Source organism: Gadus chalcogrammus, chromosome 18 (genome assembly GCF_026213295.1).
Source record: "Gadus chalcogrammus isolate NIFS_2021 chromosome 18, NIFS_Gcha_1.0, whole genome shotgun sequence".
NCBI lineage: Eukaryota > Metazoa > Chordata > Actinopteri > Gadiformes > Gadidae > Gadus > Gadus chalcogrammus.
The window spans coordinates 19,086,764-19,109,862 of NC_079429.1; the positions used below are offsets into that span (position 1 = coordinate 19,086,764).

Here is a 23,099-nt window from a genome sequence, read left to right on the forward strand (position 1 = left end):
GTGTGTGTGTGTGTGTGTGTGTGTGTGTGTGTGTGTGTGTGTGTCAGTCAAGTGACTGGTTGACAGTTAGAGCAGTCGTTCTATCCAAACAGAAGCTGCTCTTCAAAGTGAGACTAGACGTCATAAATCTGCTCTGCTGACAGCTAACAGCTCCCTGTCCTCCTCCTTCCTGCGAGGGTGTGTGTGTGTGTGTGTGTGTGTGTGTGTGTGTGTGTGTGTGTGTGTGTGTGTGTGTGTGTGTGTGTGTGTGTGTGTGTGTGTGTGTGTGTGTGTGTGTGTGTGTGTGTCTGTGTGTGTTTGTGAGAGAGAGAGAGGGAGGGAGAGAGAGAGAGAGAGAGAGAGAGAGAGAGAGAGAGAGAGAGAGAGAGAGAGAGAGGGACAGAGACAGAGACAGAGAGACTGGGGATGTTACTCAGTGTGAGCTGTGTGAATATTCCATTTATATAATTTAGTTTTGGGGCAACAATATATATTTGATGCTTTTCTTGATTGAAAAGAAAAAGTTTCCTGCCCCTCAGAAAACGAAACCGTAAAAAAGAAGAAGTTCAAATTAGATTCTGAACGGAGGAATGTAGACAAAAAAAAAAGTGTTGCAAATGAGTTGTTTCACAACCAATACTAACAAATTAAATACTCTTACATTATATGTCCTCAGTTGAGAAGGGAGACTCCATTTCACCCTGGGACTGTGCCAATAGTAAGGTTAGGGAACAGAGCGGGAGGAGTGAAGGCCATGTGGACGGCGTCGCCCGGGGATTCACACCACAGCAGCAGAGCCCTGATTGGACCACAGGTCCTTCAACCCTTTAACTGCACAGAGCCCCCTGAAGGTCACAGCCCCCAACTCCCTTTATTGGGGACCCTTCACACGGGCCAACAGCTGTGTGCGTGCGTGTGCCACACGCACGCACACACACATACACACACACACACACACACACACACACAAATGTGTATGTACATGTGTGTGTGTTTAGCATACCTCCATTTGGCTGCCCCTGATTGTTAACCACAAGTACCTGAGAGTCCAGACCCCCGGAGAGACCCCCAGGAGCAGCGCCGCGGGGTCTGCACGGGTCCACACATGTGGTCCGTCCTCAGGCATGCTATCACACACACGCACGCACGCACGCACGCACGCACGCACGCACACACGCATGCACGCACGCATACACAGCAGGCACGCACACACTAACGCACGCACGTACAAATTAAAAAGAGCCCTAAACATGAGTTGTTAGGTTTGCTGCTTGTCGTAGCGTCTCGTTGTGACGCTCCAGAGCCTGGGCCCATGGCTGCGTGTCGATTGGCTCCAGCAGCAAGCAGGAGACCAAAACGCTGGAGAAACACAGGAAAAAACTATCTTCTACAGAGCAGTGGCACTATCCGAGCAGAAGCCCTGCTTCTGTGCCTGGGTTTGTGGTTGTGTTTATGTTTATGTGTGTTAGTGTGTCTATGATTGTTTGAGTGTGTGTGTTTGTGTCGATGTATATGTTTTATGTGTGTGTGTATGTGTGTGTGGGGTGGGATTACAGGAAAACTAAAGTTGGACGCGGGGGCAGTCGGGGGTGGGGTCGGGAGGGGGGAGGGTGTTTGGGGTACATGAGTGAGGGGCTGGAGGTAAGATCGGGGTGAGGGTTTAAGTTGAGGGCAAAGGGAAAAGGAAAGGATGCACGTGTGAGTGTGTGTTGTGTGTGTGTGTGTGTGTGTATGTGTGTGTGTGTGTGGTGTGTGTGTGTGTGTGTGTGTGTGTGTGTGTGTGTGGGGTGTGTGTGGTTGTGTGTGTGTTGTGTGTGTGGTGTGTGTGTAGGGTTTGTTTGTGTAGGCCATGGGTCATTAGGAGAGATCAAACTTCGTGTAATGAGTCCTGGGTCCTCCAGGGGCACCCAGGCGTCACAGTGGGCGCTTCCCACGCCGGGGCTTAATAGCTTGGCTTCCACTTGGCTATAGACTGCCTCCTGCTGGAAGTCATGATTCAATAATACATTCCAAATCAAAAACGTAGGATCTCAAGATCGCATTCAAAGCTCAAAACTAAATTTGTATAAAAGTTGGACTGATTTACATTTGTAGATATGAAAAAAATTCTTGATTTAAAAGTTAATAATAATAATAATGATAATGAATCAGTTAACATAAAATAATGCTGTTATTTTGCTTTTTTTTTTATTAATATAAATCATATACCGGTATTATAAATCCATATATCTATCTATAAAAATAATGAAAAAATCTTGTTCAAGTGTCAGTCATGCATTAACTTGTGCACTCGGTTCATTCATAAATTGTTATTCTTTATCAATCTCATGCACACATTTTATGGTTTGTGTTCATGTATGGATTTTATTATTATCCTTTCATCTTCTCTTCTCCCAAGGGTAAACTCCTTCAGACGGACATGGAGCAGACGTTTCCGGGGATGAGTGGGGACTTCACCAGTGAGAACTTCTCTGCCACCTGGTACCTCATAGAGAACCACTCGGGCACCGGGTATGTCCTACCACAATAACAATTGTGCAACATGTTGCATGTACTGTAATCTTTAATAGAAAAAACATATGAGGGCAATGGCTTTTTTTTTAATAAGGCTTTAGTGTATGCCACTATGCCGTGTAGGTCTACACGCACTGTGTGGGCTCATCTAACGGATTGTAAAAATAAATAAGAAGCAAACACATTTTACGAACTTTTTTAATGTTCATTGTTAGCATGTATAAACAATTAAACAAATGTCAATTATATCTATATTCTGAAATGACTGAAGATCTGTTGGTCAACGGTACAGAAACAGAAAACAAAAGAAGCAGTGTGCTGTATCATGTATCGAGACAACAGCCAGCCAATAACAAAGACTAACATAAACAATGAAATCGCTGTTAATGTTAGCGCAAGCTCCTTTTTTTATCAACCTCCTACATCATTTTGAAAGACAACAAGTCCCTAAGAGTATTGCTTTAAGGCATTACGTTTATTGTGTGTTTGTGGAACTGTACACTTTCCAATGGTCAACTTTCTAAAGAACTCTGCCTTCACCTCTGACCATGCAGGCAGTTGTTCTAAATAGAAGCTATTGTCACAATATATTATCTTATTTTTCTATTCCTGTTTACAAATCATACCTTCTACTTGACTACAATTCATTTCACACTTTTATCCAAAGGATTGTTCTTGTTTGCAAAGAACCATTTGAAAAACGAAACATTATAAAATAGTACCTAAATAACAAATAAACACCTATTGGACCTCGTCGTCTATTAACGCTGCATAGAGACAGAGCCCCTTAAATAGATAGAGGTTGAACTGTTTAAGTCCCCCTTGGGCCTGTTAAATTTAAACCATTCTAACGGTTAATAATTATCAAACACCTGAACCTGAAATCGGTTCTTTGCAAAAATATTGTATAAAGGGCCCACTGTGGTTCATTGATTCTTCCAGAACCTAGAGTTGACCCCTTAACCCCAGCGCTCTGTAGCGCGTGTTCTCTGCCATGTCAGCTCGGTGCCAAGCTATTTTGGCCTGTCTTGGCTTCCTCCGTCCTCCTCGGCGCCCTCCCCCCCTCACGTACCCTCTCGGTAACCCAGACCCCGGATCCAGCCTGGACAGGGGGGCCCTCTGTTTGGACCTGGCTGGGTGGCTGTTTCTTCCTGCCAAGGACGCCTCACTCAGGACACTGACACAAAGACAAACCTGCGTGTCATTGTTTTCTCTTTTGCCTGTTGAGCCCATCAAACAAACCCTCGAACTCACACTCACACACGCACACACAGGATCCTCTACGTCACACATTACCAAGATCAAATGCAATCCTAAGAGATCTTTTAATGTGTTCTTTGTTTTTGAACGTTATTATTATTTTTTTCAGATTCGCCAGTTGCGCTTAGCAGCTAACAACCTGAAGAAGCAGGCCACTAAGAAGAACGAAGGCAGTCTGGCTTATGTCAAGGGAGGCCTCAGCACCTTCTTTGAAGCCCAGGACGCTCTGGCAGGTGAGATTTGTATTCCTTCGCGCGTCTGTTGGGCTGGCAGAGCGAATGAGCGCTAATGAATACGCATATTTCAAAACTGTTATTCTTTAGCCCATTTATTTTTGTTGCTCTTGTTTGGAAAGAGTGCCATGTGTTAGGTAAGACCCCCTTGACTACACCCACAGTCACAACAGTACGCGCTTGTGCACGATCTAAGAGACACATACACACAGAGAAACATAGTTACCCCCGTTCTCCCATACACACTCACATACGTGAGTTAAACACCAGTTGATTAAAGAGCCCCATTTGGATAACATGCAAGGACCCTGCCGCAACGGGCGAGGTTTGCCAACTTCAACAGGCTTTATTTCTCGTCCATTAAATGGAGATCAGCAATACCTGCCATTCAGTGCAGTGCAGCTCATCTCTACAGCTGCTCCCGGTCTCTAGACCTACTCCTAGTCTCTCCAGTGGCTGTTGTTCCGCCAGGTAGCTCCAATCATTGTTCCACTTTATCATTCATATGCTTTGTCTGTTTACTTTCCGCTCCCATATTGCCATCCTGTTACTTCCCTCGCACTATTTATAAGAAAATATGCTGCCTCTTGTCATTATTATTATTATTTCTTTCTCTGTTGTGGCCCGTTTGGGGAAAGTAGCAGTGTTTTCATTGTTGGTAGCTGAATGTAAATAAACTGAGAAGCCAAACACAATGCAGGGCCCAAGCATTAGGACTGATAGGGCTGATAACGGGCGAGATATGAGCAACGGGAACAATACGCAGCCGTTCTCACGACGTCCCCTCTCCTGAGCGTGCCCAATCTGTGCCCATCGCCTCTTGGGAAGCGACAAGGTCAGTCACTGTACCACTGACGGACTCGGATGACCCGTTACCCAGGGAGTGGTTTCATGAAGGTGGTTCAGTGAATTGATTGCGATAATGTTAATGCCTGACCCAAGAGATTTGGAAGAGTGGTAGCGTGCTACCTTGTAGACAGCAGTGTATTCACTCCTAGCCAGGCGCAGTTAGTGTAGAACATGGTTGAATCCTTTCTTTCTCTGTCAAGTGTCTGGCAGTTCTCTCTGCGGTTTTTGAGTCTTCCCAATTAAACCTCAACTCCGGCGCAACTACAAAATACTTGGGGAAACCATACGTCCTCAGCCCGTGGTTTGGGGTTATGCTCAGTCAGTTTTAAAAGTGGTGCGGGCTACTAATTGATGTTTAGCCTGTAGTGCTTCCAGCCCTCTCAATCACCCCATAAATTCCTGTATTTCTGCTCTCGTCCCAGTTTGTTTTCTCTTCTGCCTGCATGTGAGAATTTTATTGATGGCTCTCAGGAAAGTCTGGGTTTTTATTAATAGTGCAGTGCAGTGCCGATGGCTGGCTGGAAACGTACAGTGGCTGGCCAGATCTGGAAAGCATAACAAGCTACACGGAAGAGAAAAGTCAAAGAAGGACGCAAATAGTTGCCTTACATCTTACGCATTGCACAGTTTCTCTCTTGCTCTCCCTGGCTGTCTTCCCTTTTCATTGATAGTTTCCTCTCGTATTTGCACTCGTTCAGTCAGAGGGCTGATGTGGGTCTCTCTTCCAATTGCATTAATGTGAAATATTTCCATTCACTTTTAGAAACAGACAACTTGCTGTTCTATACTTACCCTCGCCATTCGTTTTAATGTTTGCTACTTCCTATACACATTGCTGTCCATCGTCAGCCAGGTCTAAATAAGGCTACATTAACAAACACAATCATGACTTTTTCTTAATAGTTTATAAAGATACATTGGACCTTCACGACGACGGCAATTCACAAGGTGAATTGCCTCTCCGCAAGAATACGAGTTGGAAATGTGAATAGGGCACTCAGGTAAACTTATTATTGGGGCATGGGAATAGGGGGGTCTTGGAGTCTGCTCGGATTTACAGGGGATCAAAGGTCAGATAGTGAGAGGGGGGTTACACAGGAAACAACTTGTTCTATAAACTCTCCATATGAGCCCCAGCAGAAAGTGCTGAAGGAGAAGGGGGGGGGGGGGTTAGGCAGTGGGGTAGGTTGGAAGAGGGGGGGACTGTTTTGTCAGCAAGCTTTGGGGAACAAATTGAACTATGCTCCTCAGTGTCTCCTGGGACACATCCGCCTGGGCCGATTGACTGACTGACAGACTGTCACGAAGGGGGAGGGGGGGGGGTCACAAAAGAAATGTTGAAACTGGACGTTTTTTTTCTCATTGTTGTGTGAAGAGGAAGTCTCCCGACAATACAGGAAACGACAAGCTACCGTGTTCAAGAAAAATGCCAGATTCCCAGGACCCGCTCCCTCAGTCAAAACATCTCCAGCTTTAGAATCCAGGGACGCTGTATTCTTATTCAATCTTTTTCCTCGGGAGTCTCGACAGTACCAGGAAGTGGAAGCAGAAGCGCCATCTCTTCCTCGGGTCCGGGCTGCGCGTGTCATCCGGAGCCTGACCCGCCGCTTAGGTTGTTTAGGTTAGCTGTGACGTTGACGCCCACCCACCACCATCCCCCCATTCCCCCCCTCCCCCCTCTCCTGGATGCGTGTGTGACCGCTTGCAGAGGACACACAGCTGGCAGCGGAGTGGGGGGATGCTGGTAAGGGGAGGATGGAGGGGGGCGCAGACAAGAAGCAGACCTACCACGAGGGACTGAGACCGAGATAGTGTGTGTGTGTGTCTCTTCTTTTTTTATTTCATGCATATGTATACAGTGCCTTGGATCCCTTTTTTCCCCTGTATAAACTGACCCTTCCTTACACGTCGTCTATGACTGCTCCACAGAGACTAGACAGGACTTAGAAGGGTGGGGGCTCCAGTGTCTCTGCCGATCCCTTCCTTTCGTAGCTTTCCTCGAGGCTCCAACCTGTAAGATGTGGCGCTGCATATGTACATACAGAATGCTTCTGTTCCCTTGTTGATTTCCCCAACATGAATGCTGAATGCGCAATATTCGATTCTCCCTGACTGTTTGTTATAAAGGTGTACTGTTACATGTATTTTTGTACGGTCGTACAGTGTAGGATCGTACAGTGTAGGGCTAACGATTCGGTGTGCTGAACCGTAGGGTTTAATTAATAATGAATGAGAACAATTATATTGTTAAAATAATAACAAAAGATGTATTGAAACGTGAATTAAATCTTGCGTATGCAGTCGATTTCCTTTTGTTATTTGTCACATTGCTGCTACTTTGACCCAACACGTAAGGCTGCTACACACTGTCGGCCATCTGAAACGTTTTGGATACTCGGACTAGTTCGGGAACAAATCTGTTCCGTGTGTTCAGCTGTGCTGGAAACTTTTGGAACCACGCGGACAGTGTCTGGTCCGATTCAACATGCAAAGTCTGAGAGCGTTGGCATCTGAGGTTTCTGGCCTTTGATTGGTTGTGTGCTACTAGCACACAACCAATGATTCGCTAGCACACAACCAGCAAATCAGCGGGTGTGTGGGAGGTGCTAGCTTCACGAAACTAGCGCCTGCATCTCGCGCAAGCGCAAAACGTAAACACTACTGTGTAGTTGGCAGTAGTCTGCGTAGTGTGTTTTAATGCAACCTTACTGCCGAACGGTTTAAACGAGAGGCACCAGAGTGGTCGGATATAGGCAGTTGGCTGTTGGTTTGAGTCTGCAGTGTGTAGGCCCCTTTAGTAGGTAGCCAATCACAAAAACTTCTTGGAATGTCAACAAAAGCAAGTTAGCACATCGCTAATGTAGAGCCTGTAAAATGCCAGAAGTTTAGCCAGAGCCTAAAGACCCCTGTTCTGTCTCGGGTCTGGGAACACTTTTGCTTCCCTGTAAACAGTGACAGCATCGGCCAAAGAGTTGTCGATACAAGTGTCACGGTATGTAGGCTCTGCTCGGACAACCCACACTATGACTCAGCTGCGTGCCGACCTCAACCCCAGTGTGTCGGGGGAAATAGGAGAGAACAGCCAACGCAAAACGGGTAGCATATGTGTAATTTGCTATATAAAAAATATGAATAAAGTCAGCGATAGGTATGTTTTTTTCGATTTTCCCTGCCTAGTTTGTAATGGCATTACTGAAATGAGAAGATTGTCATCGCGTGGGTTTTTTCTTGGATCGTCAGGTATGTGTTTAGTGCATAGTTGAGCAGGCCTCCCAAACCTCCTCCAGTCCTCCTTCACTCTGTCAATAAACCCACCACTGCCCCTCTCCCTCACTACTGCACATGGTTTTTTATTCATATGGACAGCCAGGGTCTCTTCTTCGCTCTCGCCTCCATCGCTCTCGCTCCCCTGCCCTCCCTGCCAGTAAAGTCACATGTCCCCTCTTGGCATCATTTTTGCTTCCTAGCTCTCCTAGGGGGCCATGTTGAAAACCTGGTGTGCTGACCGGGGATGGTCAGGTGAACCCAGGAGGCCGTGTGGTTACGGTGGGAGAGAGAGACATGCTTTGGGCCAGAGTCGCGTGGGAAACTGGCGCGGACCAGAGGGGGGAGGGAGAGGGCTGACGGAAGTGTCTCCAGGCGTCTTGAGATCTTTGGGTTTGGGGGTGGAGGGGGTGGAGGTTATCTACCATCAACCACCGGGGTTGGAGCTGTTTATTGTTTTACCTTCACTTGCCGAAATTAAAATTGTTCCGGAATAGCTGGATGCAAAGCGGAATTTAGCATGACAGTGTGGGGAGTTGCTTCAGAACACAAAGAGAGCCATCAAAATAATTGTTGTAATATTTGTTTTTAATATGGCCTACCCTCTCTGCTTCCCACACACAACGTTTATGAACGCCTACAGTTATGCTCATGTTTATTCCCAATTGATTATTGAATAATAGGGACTTGTGTTTCAGCGATCCACCAGAAGCTGGAGTCAGACGGCACGGAGAAGGTGGAGGGATCCATGACCCAGCGTCTCGAAAACGTCCTCAACAGTAAGAAATCCGTCTCTCCAAGTGCCTAACCTCAAGGATAATTAGAAAGTCTCTTTAGTCTCAGGACAAATAGGCATTCATGATGCCAGCAGATGGCGTGTGGATCTGTTCCAAATATGGTATTGTACAAAAGAACTGGGTTATTTTGTCCTAAAAAGTAGATTCATACATAGACATCCATGTCTATATCGCTTTGTTTTCCTGCTGCAAAGCCCAGAGTTCCTTTCTTGAAGTTATCCATTTGGTGGATTGCTGCAACTTTAAACATTTTCTAAAGTTTTCAGATGTACACATTTTTATTCTCTTGCCACATGGTAGATCCCTCATTTCCGTTGTATTTATTTGCTTGCCATTTGCATACAAGTAAGCAATTGCTCCCACTGCCTATGGGAATCTTTATATAGGCGTCAGCATACCAGAAGGATAATACCATACTCGTAAAAATACATTGGCTATTATGGAATAAAAGGCCGGCAAGAAAAAATATGGTATTTTCTAATATGATAATCTTAATGAATTAACACTTGAAAGCATAGGAAGTTTAGGTTTATTCTAGCAGCATAAGTTCAGCCTCATCCATTCAACACATTTGGATCTCACACCACTCACACACACATTATTAAAGTCCTTTGGCTGCACACCGAGCTTCATGTCAGCAGATCCATGGCCCTGTATGTGACTGCCATAACGGAGGGTCAATAAAGCTGGTTCCTTCTCCTCCCTGGGTCTAGGGTAAATAAACCACCCCGGCAGGACAAGGCTTTTCATCCCACCCGCCACAGTCATGTGGGTCCTCACCACACACACACACACACACACACCACACACACACACACACACACACACACACAACACCCACACACACACAACCACACACCAATCAGCCAATCCCACAGTGTGCCCCGGCCGAATCGCAACCTCATGACAGCTCGTCAGTAATGCCATGCACGAGAAATGTGAACTAGTCGTCTTTCCCCTCAGCCCCGTCTCTCACCTTACAGGGGACAGGGTGGTTTGATTTAAACAATTTGTTATTTGGGGGTTTCCCCCCCCTAGCCCGCCACAGGCCACCCACAAAGCGGAGGCGTAGCATGCATAGTGTGGTCCGGTCGAGGTGGCGGATTATCAGAGATAGCCGTCATATCGGTGCTCTGTGGCTCGGCCTGTCTCCTGGGTCAGACAGTCTGGACCATCAGGAGGAAAACCAGAGAGCCCCTATTTCAGGAGGGAAATATGGTGTCCATGTTTATTTCTGCAGTACCCCCCCTCCCCTCCTCTCCTCCTCCCCTACCGTCACCCAACACATACAATTACCAGCCCCTTGTTTACTCTGTGGCTCCTCCGTCACTCACTCACTTTTGTCGCTCTCGCTCTCTCTTGTCTCTCTGTCCCTCTTTCTCTCTGTCCGTCTGTCTGTGTGTCTCTCTCTCTCTCTCTCTGTCTGTGTCTGTCTGTCTGTCTGTCTGTCTGTCTGTCTGTCTGTCTGTCTGTCTGTCTGTCTGTCTGTATCTCTCTCTGTCTGTCTGTCTGTATCTCTCTCTGTGTCTGTCTGTCTGTCTGTCTGTCTGTGTCTCTCACTCTCTGTCTCTCTGTCTTTGTCTCTCTGTCGGTCTATCTCTCTGTGTGTGTTTCTCTGTCTGTCTGTCTCTGTGTGTATGTGTCTCTCTGTCTCTGTCTCTGTGTCTCTCTCTCTTTCTGTCTGTGTCTTTCTCTATGTGTCTGTTGCTCTGCCTGGTAGGGGCGAGCGACACTGCAGACACTCTGTTCCAGGAGGTGCTGGGACGGAAGGACAAAGCGGACTCCACCCGCAACGCCCTCAACGTCCTGCAGAGGTTCAAGTTCCTTTTCAACCTGCCACTCAACATAGAGCGCAATATCCAGAAGGTAAACACACACACAAACACAACTAAGCACACCAGGGTCAGAATTTAATGGGGCTTGGGGCGTTGTGGAAGAAAATATAACTGCCACCAAAAGTGGGATGACAAAGGCTTTTAAAGGCCCCTGTGAATCAAGAAGATTTTCGTTTCAAAGTTATCCAAATATTTGTTAAATGCCCTGGAAATGTATTGCACTGAGGCAAAGAAATGTATAAATATTTGTCATCCATTAGGTGGGGCTAAAGGGGCTAAAATGAAAAGTGATCACAGTTGCTTGGCAGTACAAAAATCAAAATAAAAAAAAAAACTAATGGTCTAGGGCTGAACGATTCGGGGAAATAATCGAATTGCGATTATTTCGACCAATATTGCGATTGCGATTTTCTTTTTAAAGTTCCTTATGTTCCCTTATATTCACTAAACAAGCAATTAATCCTTCTGGTGTATGACAAACATAACACAACATAGGAAGCAGTCAACATATAAACTACTCATTCCTTTTTGCCAGGCCTATGTGTTGAGATGAGTTGATATTATAATACCTTTATTTAACTATTAAATTGTAAAATAAGAATGAATACGAATCTTACTAATCCCAAGTCAGTAACAGAAACAAATCCCCCCCCCCCAAAAAAAACCGCAGCCTTTGCGATTTGCATATCTCGTTCTATTACATCGCAATGTCGGTTTAAATTCGATTAATCGTTCAGCCCTAGTCTTTACCAGCCAAAGCTTGTAATATCCAGTCACAATTCTGTCCTTTCCTAGGGCGATTACGACGTGGTGATCAACGACTATGAGAAAGCCAAATCCCTGTTTGGAAACACTGAGGTGCCCGTTTTCAAAAAAGGTGAACCCGTTTTACCAAAGTTAATTATTTTCAGTATTATAATTTGTCCTGGTTTCTTCCTGAATTATCCCCGCCGACAAAAGACCTACAAAAGGATCACATCCACCTGCCTTTCATTAAACTCTGTTGTGGCTCCCTGTGTCCTTCCGTAGTGTACGCTGAGGTGGAGATGAGGATCGGGGCTCTGAGGAGCCTGCTCTTGGAGAAGCTGTTGGAGACCCCGTCCACCCTCCACGACCAGAAGAGATACATCAGGTCTCTGCACGCATGCGCTCTCTCCGTCAATGTAACAAGGAAACAATATTCACACATCCCTGCTCATGATTCATTTGGTCTTTTCTGAAGCCCTGCAATACATGTTGGTGCCAGGGCACGGTCAACATATTTTTAACCCAGTTGGCCATGACTGTGTATCCTTACAACTCCTAGAACCACTCCATTGAAGGCCCTCTTGTTTCCTGAACCCCGCCTTTCCATTGTCCCTGGGTCTTCACTGATCCCGTCAACCTTCTGTTCTTTCAGTCCCTCTTGTCTTTCTCCTCCTTCTTGCTGCATGTTTCTTTGTCTTTTCATGTTTTCTCTGCGTTCATTTCGTTTTGTCCTTTCTTTCTCTCATGTTCTGTCTTTTCTGTTCCTACTTTCCTCTCACGTTCTAGATTTTCTCGATCCCACCTACCCCTCCATAGTTGTGGTCTCTGGGCTGGTTTATTATTGTTGAGAGCGATCCATCGGAACAGAGAGAGAGAGCGGCTATCGACCGCACGGCCCATCTTTCATGCCGGCGCATTTAGCGCGTCTCTGAACGCCCACGGGGCTCCTGTTTACTCTCCTTGTGGCGTGAGTGGGTTGGCGGGTTGGGTGGGTTGGTGGGAGTGATGGACGTGCACGCATCCCAGGCACATGTCCGCGCACAACAGGCCTGTAAGAACTGCCTCTGCGTGCCTGCGTCCCTACGCAAGGATTTTGAAGGACGGCCCCTAACGAGGAACAAACGAGTGAGCGAGCAGAGGCTGCTGCGCCAGGCGACCGGAGCCAAGCCGCAGCCCTGGGAGTGACTCAGCCCTGCGCCCCACGGATCACTGGGGGGATGCCCAGGACGTAAACATCGGCTGAGGGGATGATTAGGGCTGGGATGCGATGAGATGGGATGTTTGATGTGTTTTTCCCTGAGGTCTTGCCATAAGAAAAGAGATTCTGTTGGAGAAACCCATAGCCTCGTTTTCGATGCGTTTTTTTAAAATCATTTTTTGATTGGTTTTGATATTCTGTGTGTTGTTTTTTTTTGTCCAGGTACCTGTCTGACCTCCATGCTCCAGGGGACCCGCCTGGCAATGCATCTACGCTCAGCATAAGTGGATCCTGCAGCTCCTGCAGAACTGCAGGGATGAGTTCATTACTGGCCAGAGAGGTAACTTACTATAAACACACACATTTACACACTGGAATTGACTCACCCTCAGAATGTAAAGTCCCTATTTAGCATTTCTCATCAGTGTTGAGTGTCATGTGAATCTCGTTCTGGCTCAGAGTGCCGCACCCCAGCTGCTATTCTGCTGCAGTGGTTCTCTTCTGACCTCCCTTTCCCCACTCTGTCATCCCCCCTTTCTCTCTCGCTCGCTTGCTCTTTTTCCCCTCGCCATGCCTGTGCTGCTAGAGGCCGCAGCATGTTTATTTTCTTACATCCGAATGGATCAGATGAAAGTGTGTGTGTGTGTGTGTGTGTGTGTTGTGCGTTGATGTGGTTGGGGAGGGGGTTAACTTGGATTTAGGTTACATGGCCTGGCATATTAGCGCATACAAACACACATGCGCACGCACATGTACATTGAATGCGGCCGCACAGATGATTTGGAACAATTAATCCCAATTAAGATGTTTCTCGCTTTGAATTATCAGACCAGGGGGGGAAATGTGGATGTAAAACTGTCTGTTCAGGAGAGATCCATGAGATACTCTAGCAATATGTCCGTACACACACCACACACACACACACACACACACACCACACACACACACACCCACACACACACACACACACACACACACCACACACACACACACACCGTAGTTTGACACACAGACTCATACGTACGTGCAGAGTGCGTGCTCTGTGGGTGGCTGGCTCACATAGTGGAGGTGGAATATAAACATGTCAGATGCTAAGGCTAACAGTAGTTTCCGGGGCTCAGGTTGATTGATCAGCAGTGCTGATCCGCTCGCTCACTGCTGTTGCTGCTGCCTCAGTTCAAACAAACCCTCCTTATCATGTCCGGGGAAAGGCCCCCTTGGTGGGGGCACGATAAACAGTCAAATGAATCTTCAGATTGCATACTTACTTACATACTGTACATATATTTGGGCTCTGTGGGCCACTTGTACATACCTAGCTCCCATGCGCACGCAAACACATGCATGCACACGCACACACATGAATGCCACTGTCTTGTAATTTCTTAAAAAATATTATGCTTCATGCTTTGAATGCCCCCGTAACATAGTTATATATGATTTGCAAAGCCTTTCTGGTTTTATATAATTTTCTTTCATAAATCCCCAAGATTCTATCAAATGGAAATAATAAAAATGCCCAAAATGAATTACAAAGGGGCAAAAAAGCCCATTAAAAACAAATGTGAATCTCCTACCCTGGTGCACAAGCATGTTAACACACATACGAACGCGCGCACAGACACACAAGCAGAGCCCCCTCCCACCAGGTTTTTTTTTCTGCAGCAGCTGTCTCCTGTCGCCCCTCTTGTCACACTCTTCAGACGAGGACCCTCTTTCCTCTAACACATACACACCTGGTAGCTGTTTACCGCACTGTCCCTCCTCGCCCATCCTTTCCCCCTGCCCTTCCACCACCAGCCCTCTTCCCCCGATCTGTCTCCCGCTCTCTGCGTACCCTACCCTGGCCTGGGTACAGAAAAACGCTCTCAGGAACATCCCTCAACCTGAGCAGCCCACAGATACCCACCATTAGAAACCACATCCACCCACCCCACAAACCACACACACACACACACACACACCACACACACACACACCACACACACACACACACACACACACTGTTTACCACGCCTGCTCTAACAGAGGGCGTTAATATCTCCCCCCCAGCATTCTCTCCCTCTTGTTCTTCATTCTTGTTCCACAACCGTCTGCAAAACCTCTGCCCAAGCCTGCATTAAAAAGCAGATAAAGGGATTTACAAATTAATATATTTTGACTTTCATCCTTTGCGGACAATGTCCTTACTTAATCTGTAATTGTTGTGAGAGAAAACGGCCAGATAAATGTAGCCAGATGTTATCTTGATGTCAAAAGCCCAGAATGTATTCGTTCTATAATTGAGCAGTATGCACTACATTCAATCCATTGCAGGTGTAGCTAGAGGATAAGGTGGTGTTGTCCAGATCCGGTTCTGCAGCCATGTTAGCTACCCTGACTCCTGGGTCCATCTGTCTCTGTTTCAATGTAAATCCTGAATCTGGGATATGAGGAAAGTGGAGCGGGCCTGGAGTTGCTTCCGAAGTGTCTCTAAATGCTTCCATCGTGCACGCTCTTGTTATGGCAATCTGGCTGTGCCCGATCCAATTATACACTGTGGTGATCTGATTTCCTGTACAACGCCATGCCTGCCAAGGTCAATACAATTAGCGGCAAATTGTGTCTATAGGAAAATAACTTTGTCAATGCACACTGATCCCGGTGTTGATACGCTGTGTCGGAGCAACATGTGGTCACAGTTAAAGGCTCAGCCCGTCCTACTCTGGGGTGAATCTGTTAATTATTACCAATCAATTAGCAAATTATTAAGGTGTGGTGTGTGTGTGTGTGTGTGTGTGTGTGTGTGTGTGTGTGTGTGTGTGTGTGTGTGTGTGTGTGTGTGTGTGTGTGTGGTGTGTGTGTGTGTGTGTGTGTGTGTGTGTGTGTGTGTGTCATAACCCTAACCCTGGTAGAATATAATTGTGGTTATCTATTCGCTGTGATATATAGTGTATACAAACGACATTGGGGTGTGTGTGTGTGTGTGGTGGTGTGTGTGTGTGTGTGTGTGTGTGTGTGTGTGTGTGTGTGTGTGTGTGTGTGTGTGTGTGTGTGTATATAAGCAGAAAGTAGGCATGTGTGTGTGGTAGAATAGGAGTTGTGGTTATCTATTCGCTGTGATATATTGTGTATACAAATGACATTGGGGGATGTGCGTGTGCCTATCTGCATGTCTGTGTGTGTATAAGCAGAAGGTAGGCATGCGTGTGTGTGTGTGTGTGTTGGGGGTTGACGACCTTACGGGGAACAGGAAGCCCATCACCCTGCAGAGGAGCATCAGCCCCAGGAAGTCTGCAAAGACAGAGGCTCATTTTTTACACAAATACAAAGAGCAAAGAGATATGTAAATATGTCATTTGATCAATTAGTTCAAGTAACAATTCAGAATACTCCATTGCAATAGAACACGCGCGCACACACCCCAGCCACACCCACCTACACCCACAACCACGCACACCCAAACATTGTGCACGTTGTAGGTTCAACCCCACGTTAAATCTATGCACATGCTAGTATGGAGGACGCCATGTTCAGCCCTCCGACACCTGGATCAACAGCAGTTCTCGGGCATGTAAAAAGAGCAGAGGAACTGCTCCTGGAATGAGAGGACTGTATTGTCCCCTAAGTGGGGTTGCGTGTGTATGGGCTTATGTCGTGATGTGTGTCTGCACTCGCTTTAAGTGTGCCTGTGTTGCACCTCAGTGAAGAGAATGTCTCATGGTCTTTAGCCTGACTCATTTGGGGGTTTCTTCAGAAATCATATCTGCATGCATGAGACTGGAGCACCAAAGAAACAACGTAATTGCAAATCTATTCGGCTTGGTATTTTGCCACCCCAATGTGTGCATTTACAAGTGTACGTGACTCATCGGCTCGCTGTGCATGAGTGCGAGTAACTCGTGTGTAGGAGAGCTGGGAGCCGCCTGCCGCTGGGGTTGCAATAAGGATACATAGGCGGTGTGCGTACTGTAGCCAGTCTCCTTTGGTTTTTTTCTTTAGCTGGGTAGTAAGACGTACGAGTTTCACTTTTGCATCACCATTAATGCATTTCCTCTAGATGCTATTTTCTTGGGAATCATTCCAACGGAACGGGGTAGTGGGAGTGGGAATTGCTGTTGGGATAAGTCCATGCAGCTTTGTTCCACCGTGTGATCTTATATCGCCATCTAGTGGCGCCTTGCTGCACCTCATTCGTGAACGGGATAGGGTCAGATGTTTCCCGGAGCCCAGCGAAGGCGATCAAAAACCAGGCTGACACCCCGGTGTGCACAAACAGCCCAGTTCCCCCCTAGCCTACCCTCCTAGTCTCAGGGTCGAAACAGCGGGACATTCTCTCAACGGCTTGCCAGAGGAGAGGCCGGACCAGAAGACAAATAAAGAGAGGTGGGGAGTGCCTGGGGAGGTCTGTTTGGTGTGAAAGCCTGCCGAGGCTCAACCAGGAATGTGGAGTTATGAAATTGAGATATTTGATTATTTGATATCCAAAGTATGTTATCTTATTAATGCGAGTTCACTTCTCAAATTAATCTCTCTCTCTCTCTCTCTCTCTCTCTCTCTCTCTCTCTCTCTCTCTCTCTCTCTCTCTCTCTCTCTCTCTCTCTCTCTCTCTCTCTCTCTCTCTCTCTCTCTCTCTCTCTCTCTCTCAGTGGGTGTCGGGGCTTTGGACCTCGACGGGGATACCCGACCCTCGGCTCTGAGGATGAGCCACACGGCCTCGTTGAAGAGGGGGGGCAGCCTGCGTACGCCACGTCCCAGCAGTGAGTCCCTGTTTCAGAACTTGTGTTTGGGTATAAAAATGCCCTGTGCTGCACAGCAGGTATACTGTATAGAATGTATTTTTGTTAAAAAGTGGTCTGTCTGTGTGTGCCTGTTTGCGTGCCACAGCCTGGCGTTTTGAGACCCCCCAACAGGTGCAGTTTGTGGAGAAGCTGTCGGACGTGGTCATCGGTCAGCTGCCTAACTTCTGGAAGCTCTGGATCTCCTACGTCAACGGGAGCCTCTTCAGCGAGGTCAGGCCCAAGCGTCTTTATTCATGTGAAGAAATCCATGCCAGACTCAACCAATTGGAAAGCAATGAATGAATGAGTTAATTAAATATTTATTCAGTATATGATGAGTGGACGATCAGTATGTTCAATGAGACACTGTTCAACGCACATGCCAAGTGTGAGGATTGAAGACAATAGGCAGTCTACCTTGCAAGCTACAAGGCACTACCAGACTCCTTAACCCAACACATTCTGTCATGTGTTAAGGACCAAAGGCTCATGCAGCTTATGGAAGTTTCATGGAACAGTTTCATGTAGTTATTCCGTTAACATAATGACACACTGATAATGTGGCGAACCTGTCTGGAATGAATCAATGGTAGTTGTTTCCATCCTGCTATGACTTAAACTTTTCATATTGGGATCCTATTCACACCCTGAAACTGCAGACCGGAGAGAAGTCCGGCCAAGTGGAGAGGTCCAAGAAGAATGCCCGGCAGAGACAGAATGATTTTAAGGTGTGTTGCACTTTGCACATATTCATTCCCAAAGCATGTTCAGATTCTGTCTGCATCACCTGTTTCTATAGCAAACACAACCGTGTGTGTTGTGTGTGTGTGTGTGTGTGTGTTGTGTGTGTGTGTGTGTGTGTGTGTGTGTGTGTGTGTGTGTGTGTGTGTGTGTGTGTGGTGTGTGTGTGTGTGTGTGTGTGTCTAGAAAATGATAGAGGAACTGACCCACCGGCTTGTGAAGCTAGTGCGGGGGGCCCTCCTGCCGGCCACGCTTCCCCCGGGGGAGCTGGGTCTCTACGGGGGCTGGGAGAACAAGACGGAGCTCACGGGCCTCTGGGTGACGCAGGTCATCCACACCGTCAGGTACGGCACCACCACCACTGCGTGGAAACTGACATGTACCGTGGTTGCTTTTCTGTTTCCAATTGACCTCATCCATCCCGGCAATGTTTTGATATATATATTTTTCAAACTGAACCGTTATTTGTGATTATTCGTAATTGTCATTAAAGGGTAGGTAAGTCTTTTTTAAGCTGGAGAACTTCTGCCTATGAGGAAATAAGTTACATACAAAGCAGTCGTTTATGATGCAGTCGTTATGACTGTCCTTACAGTCATAAAGGTTGTAGATCAACTGAAACATTGGGTGGCATAGGACCAGATGAGCTTGAGATTCTTGAATTCAAACGGGATTTCCCCCTATTATTAAAACATTACTTTAGATTTTATCAAAATAACCCTCAAAGGTTCACCAAGACCCACTTATTCAGTTTTCTCCTGAATTAGCTGTCAAGCGATTAAAATATTTAATCGTGATTAATCGCATTAATGTCATAGTTAACTCACGATTAATCGTGATTAATCGCAAATTATTTTTCTATGCTAAATATCCCTTGATTTTTTTGTCCCATAATTCTTCTCATTTTAATTCTCTTATCAACATGGTGAATTGCATCGGCTTGCCTTGTGCAAATGATTTTTTATTGATAACAACATTGGCATATACTGATCAAAACAGGACGATACAAAAAAAGCCTATAGTGCAATTAAACGACTGCTTTGAACAAATGTCATTTGAACATAGCAGTCAGGCTACTGCTTCTTTGTTTTGAGCCAAAGAAAAAAAAAATGTTTTATTTTTTTTAATATAAAATAATTACGTTAATCGCGCGCTAAAATTTTTAACGCCGTTAAATTTGGTTTGCGTTAACGCCGTTAATAACGCGTTTAACTGACAGCTCTAGAATTAAGTGATTATGGGCTTTAGATTTAGCCATTTCTCTGACTATGGCTCAATGAACCATCTCTCTCCTCTCTCACTCACTCACTCGCCAACTTCTTCTCCCTCCAGGTGTTGCCATGATGCTCTAGCCACACTGGAGATTCCCAATGATCTGTTGCAGGTGATCCAGGACCTGCTGCTGGACCTGAGAGTGCACTGCCTGCTGGTCAGCCTGCAGCACACCACCGAGGGTGAGGGCCGCCTCACCTGCATCGGATACTTCATCATTTGTACAAGGCCTCAGCGGCTGGTTGCTTGCAGAACTATTGGTTGATAAAAGCGTTAATAATAAAAGTGAATGGTTAATATAATATTACATAAAATTAATTAACCCCATGTCGTAAAGGCTATTATTTTTTTGAATCACAGTGATATAGGGTTGTACATGCGTATGTATGTGCCACTGTGCGTATAAAAATGTAAAATCGAACCACGTTTATTGTTAGGAAACTATCCGTGACTTCAAGGGTAGTTGATCGGATGTTCTTGTTTTTTCCCTCTTCAGATGTGAAGAAGCTTGCTGAGAAAGAGGATTGGGTGGTTGATAATGAGGGACTCACCAGCCTGGTAAGGTCACTCCACCACAACAGACAACCTGTTGTTTGATGTAGAGCAAACCCTGATAACCAGAGAATACATTAGAATAAGGCCTGTTGTTCTTGACTAAGTCAATGAGTTAATAATGCCTTTGCCATCACATCATGATAAGTTGTATACATGTTTTTGATTATCTAAATAATTTAGATAATCTCGATTTATTTAGATGTTAGTTTTGTACTGCATTTCTTTGAAATTAGTATATACTTAATTGTGTAGCATCTGCAGCAGCTGCTATCATTGCTGTACACAGGGAATGGGTTAGCCTAGCGATTGTTAGTACTTGCACTTGGTTTTATGAACATCTTCACTGTACTGACAGCGATATATTGTTTCACTTCTTATGACAAATGTACTTAATTCATACATTTTATTGTAAAGTAACTACCAATAATGAAATTTTACTAACACATTTAAGCTTAACCACTGTGGCTACTTTATAGGTCATACCCTTTTTTTTATGTATTCATTAAAATTACTACTTCTCAAAACTAAAAAAACAGGCAAAGCAAAAGCAATTGACTTGAGTTGCAACATTGCATATGCATAGCCTTTCAATATAATGTCCCAGAGCAAACTAAACTGCTGAGGGCCGAGACATTTCTTTATATTAAACCGTTTGTTTTGTGTGGAAACAGGAAGAGTAACGTTTGTTCTTAATTATGACTCCGACACCTTACACAGATAAATGCTTTGCTGTTTCTGTTCATCGGTGGTATATTGATAGCAAGACGTTATTAATGTCCTCCCTGTTGATGTTCTTTGTGCCTGCTGTCCTGTGCAGCCCGCCCAGTTTGAGCAGTGCGTGGTCCAGATGCTACAGTCACTCACAGAGCCCATGGAAACCAAACCTGGGGAGATCAATGTAAGATTACCACAGATGGTTCGGAGTATCTTCTCAACTAATCATCCTGCCTTCATCATTTTAATCCTCACACCGCCATAAGCAACCGTCTCTCTATTTAATGATATTTAAGAGAGATTCAAAATCTTTGAAGCAAGTAGAAAATACCCAATAGCTGGGTGGAGCCCAAGTCACTTTTTAAACTGAAGCATCCATCCGACTCTTATCTGATGCCACAGAGTGTCTGTTCCATGTGGAACTGTTTTTGTGTCTCCTGTAGGTTCTCCAGCTGGATCTGGCCCAGGACCGTGCATCAGAGCTGTGCGTGGTCATCATGAAGGTAGGCCGTACGCCCCCCTCCTCCTAGCCATGCATACAGGGCATCCCATATGTTAAACGAGGCTAAGGCTGCCCTATTACGATTGTAACACAGCCATAGTCTTTTTGAGGGGATTCCGATTAAAGACCTACCGCTCGATGATTAATACAAAGGCGAGTCAGAAATTGGTCTCATTAATTCTTGAGACTGGTTGAAAACTAAAGATGCGCTCTTTTATGAGGATGTCTTTCCATTCAAATGAGTAATGTGTCCCATGGTGAAATTCAGGCCTTCATCAGCTGCATGGAGCAGCTGAGTATGAAGACGGACAGCGACAGTTCCCAGTGAGTGCCCCCTGTGTATATCCCTGTCTGTATTCACATGTACATTTGAATGCAGTAGAATCACAAACATGACAATCAAAATAAATCTGCACTCATTTGTGTGGGTGTTTGTGTGTGTGTGTGTGCGCGTTTTTACTATCAGCACGTCGGTGGACCTCGCCTCTCCGAACACCTTCAGCAGCGCTCAGGAGGAATTCAGTCCCACGCCGGTGAGTTTCTGGGGGTTCCTCAACAGTGTGCTTTGGTTTGTGTTTCCTGGTCGTTGCATTTCGTGTAATCGGCGTTTGACGCAGAGGCTGAGCGAAGGGCAACGGAGGAAGGTGGGGGAGGGGTGCAGGGAACATCGGGGCGCCTGGTGTTTCTGGTAAGGGGAAGTCAATGGAGGTGGGGGTTTCCCGTGGTCTCATATTCGAGCTGGGGGGTAACAGCACCAGCCGGGCCATGTTGTGAAGGTCTGAGACTCAGACAGCACACCATGATTCCTCACCTCACCGCACTCCTTTTTTATATTCAACCTTTGTATTAGGGCTGTCTCTGAGAAGCAATTTCGTTTGTCATCTGAAAGCAATTCACCCACACTATGAAGTCGACCATTAGTCATACGATAATTTTTTCACAAGTCATAAGCGTGGTGTTTATTATGAAACATTTATGTTTACTTTGTTTCTATGTAATTTTATATCTAACATTTGGATGTCAGAAATACCTCTACAAGTAGGCCCAGGGTTATGGCCTACAGCAGCGGTTTATTTGGTGCTGAAAAATCTGAAAATCTGCCAGAACCCAGAGATTTTCACAGATCTTAAATCAGTTTGAATATACTTTATACTGTCTAAGGGCGTTACACCCACTGTTAGGGCAATTTTGAAACAAGAGACCTATGTGGTTGAACTGCGTTTTTAGTTTGGCTTTTGTTAGGCGCAGGGTACTTTGTAATCGGCCTATTGTTTAGCAGTATGGAACAACACAAAATTGTGTGTTTGTTTGTCACTCTGTTGAAGCCTGCACGAGAGTTCAATGTTGTCATTAGCTGTTACGTCTTCCTGACCAATCGCAGTTCAAGGCCCACCTGGGGTGTACCACTTCGGGAGGGGCCGCTCAGTTACTCCCCTCTAGACAAAATCGACTTGGTTGCGACGTTGACAGTTTGAGTGTTGCATCTGTTGAGGTTGCAGGCGCACAGCTCAGGCTGCCAGACGGCGCTGCAAGGAACTTTTCTGCAATATTGTTATCCCGCAATAATCAGCCCGACAGCCCCGAAACGTTAACGGCCCACCGGGAATTCTCCCGTCTCTCCCGATTACGTGTGTGTGTGTGGTGTGTGTGTGTGTGTGGTGTGTGTGTGTGTGTGTGTGTGTGTGTGTGTGTGTGTGTGTGTGTGTGTGTTTAGGCGTTATTCGATAGCCTGGTAATGTGTATAGGCCTACTTACAGTAGGAATATTCATACTGGTTTAAATAATAAATGTTATAGTATTTCCCATCTTTGCTGAGCAAGAGTTTTGTTCGAAAGTTCAGTGATTGAAACAAATAAAAGCCTGGGCTATTGAAGTTTTA

At 45.8% G+C, this 23,099-nt stretch overlaps 1 pseudogene; it reads left to right on the forward strand.

The window, feature by feature from the left end:
- Window positions 1-1,602: 1,602 nt before the first annotated feature.
- LOC130371059 (exocyst complex component 2-like) overlaps window positions 1,603-23,099 on the forward strand; it is a 28,299-nt pseudogene continuing 6,802 nt past the window's right edge.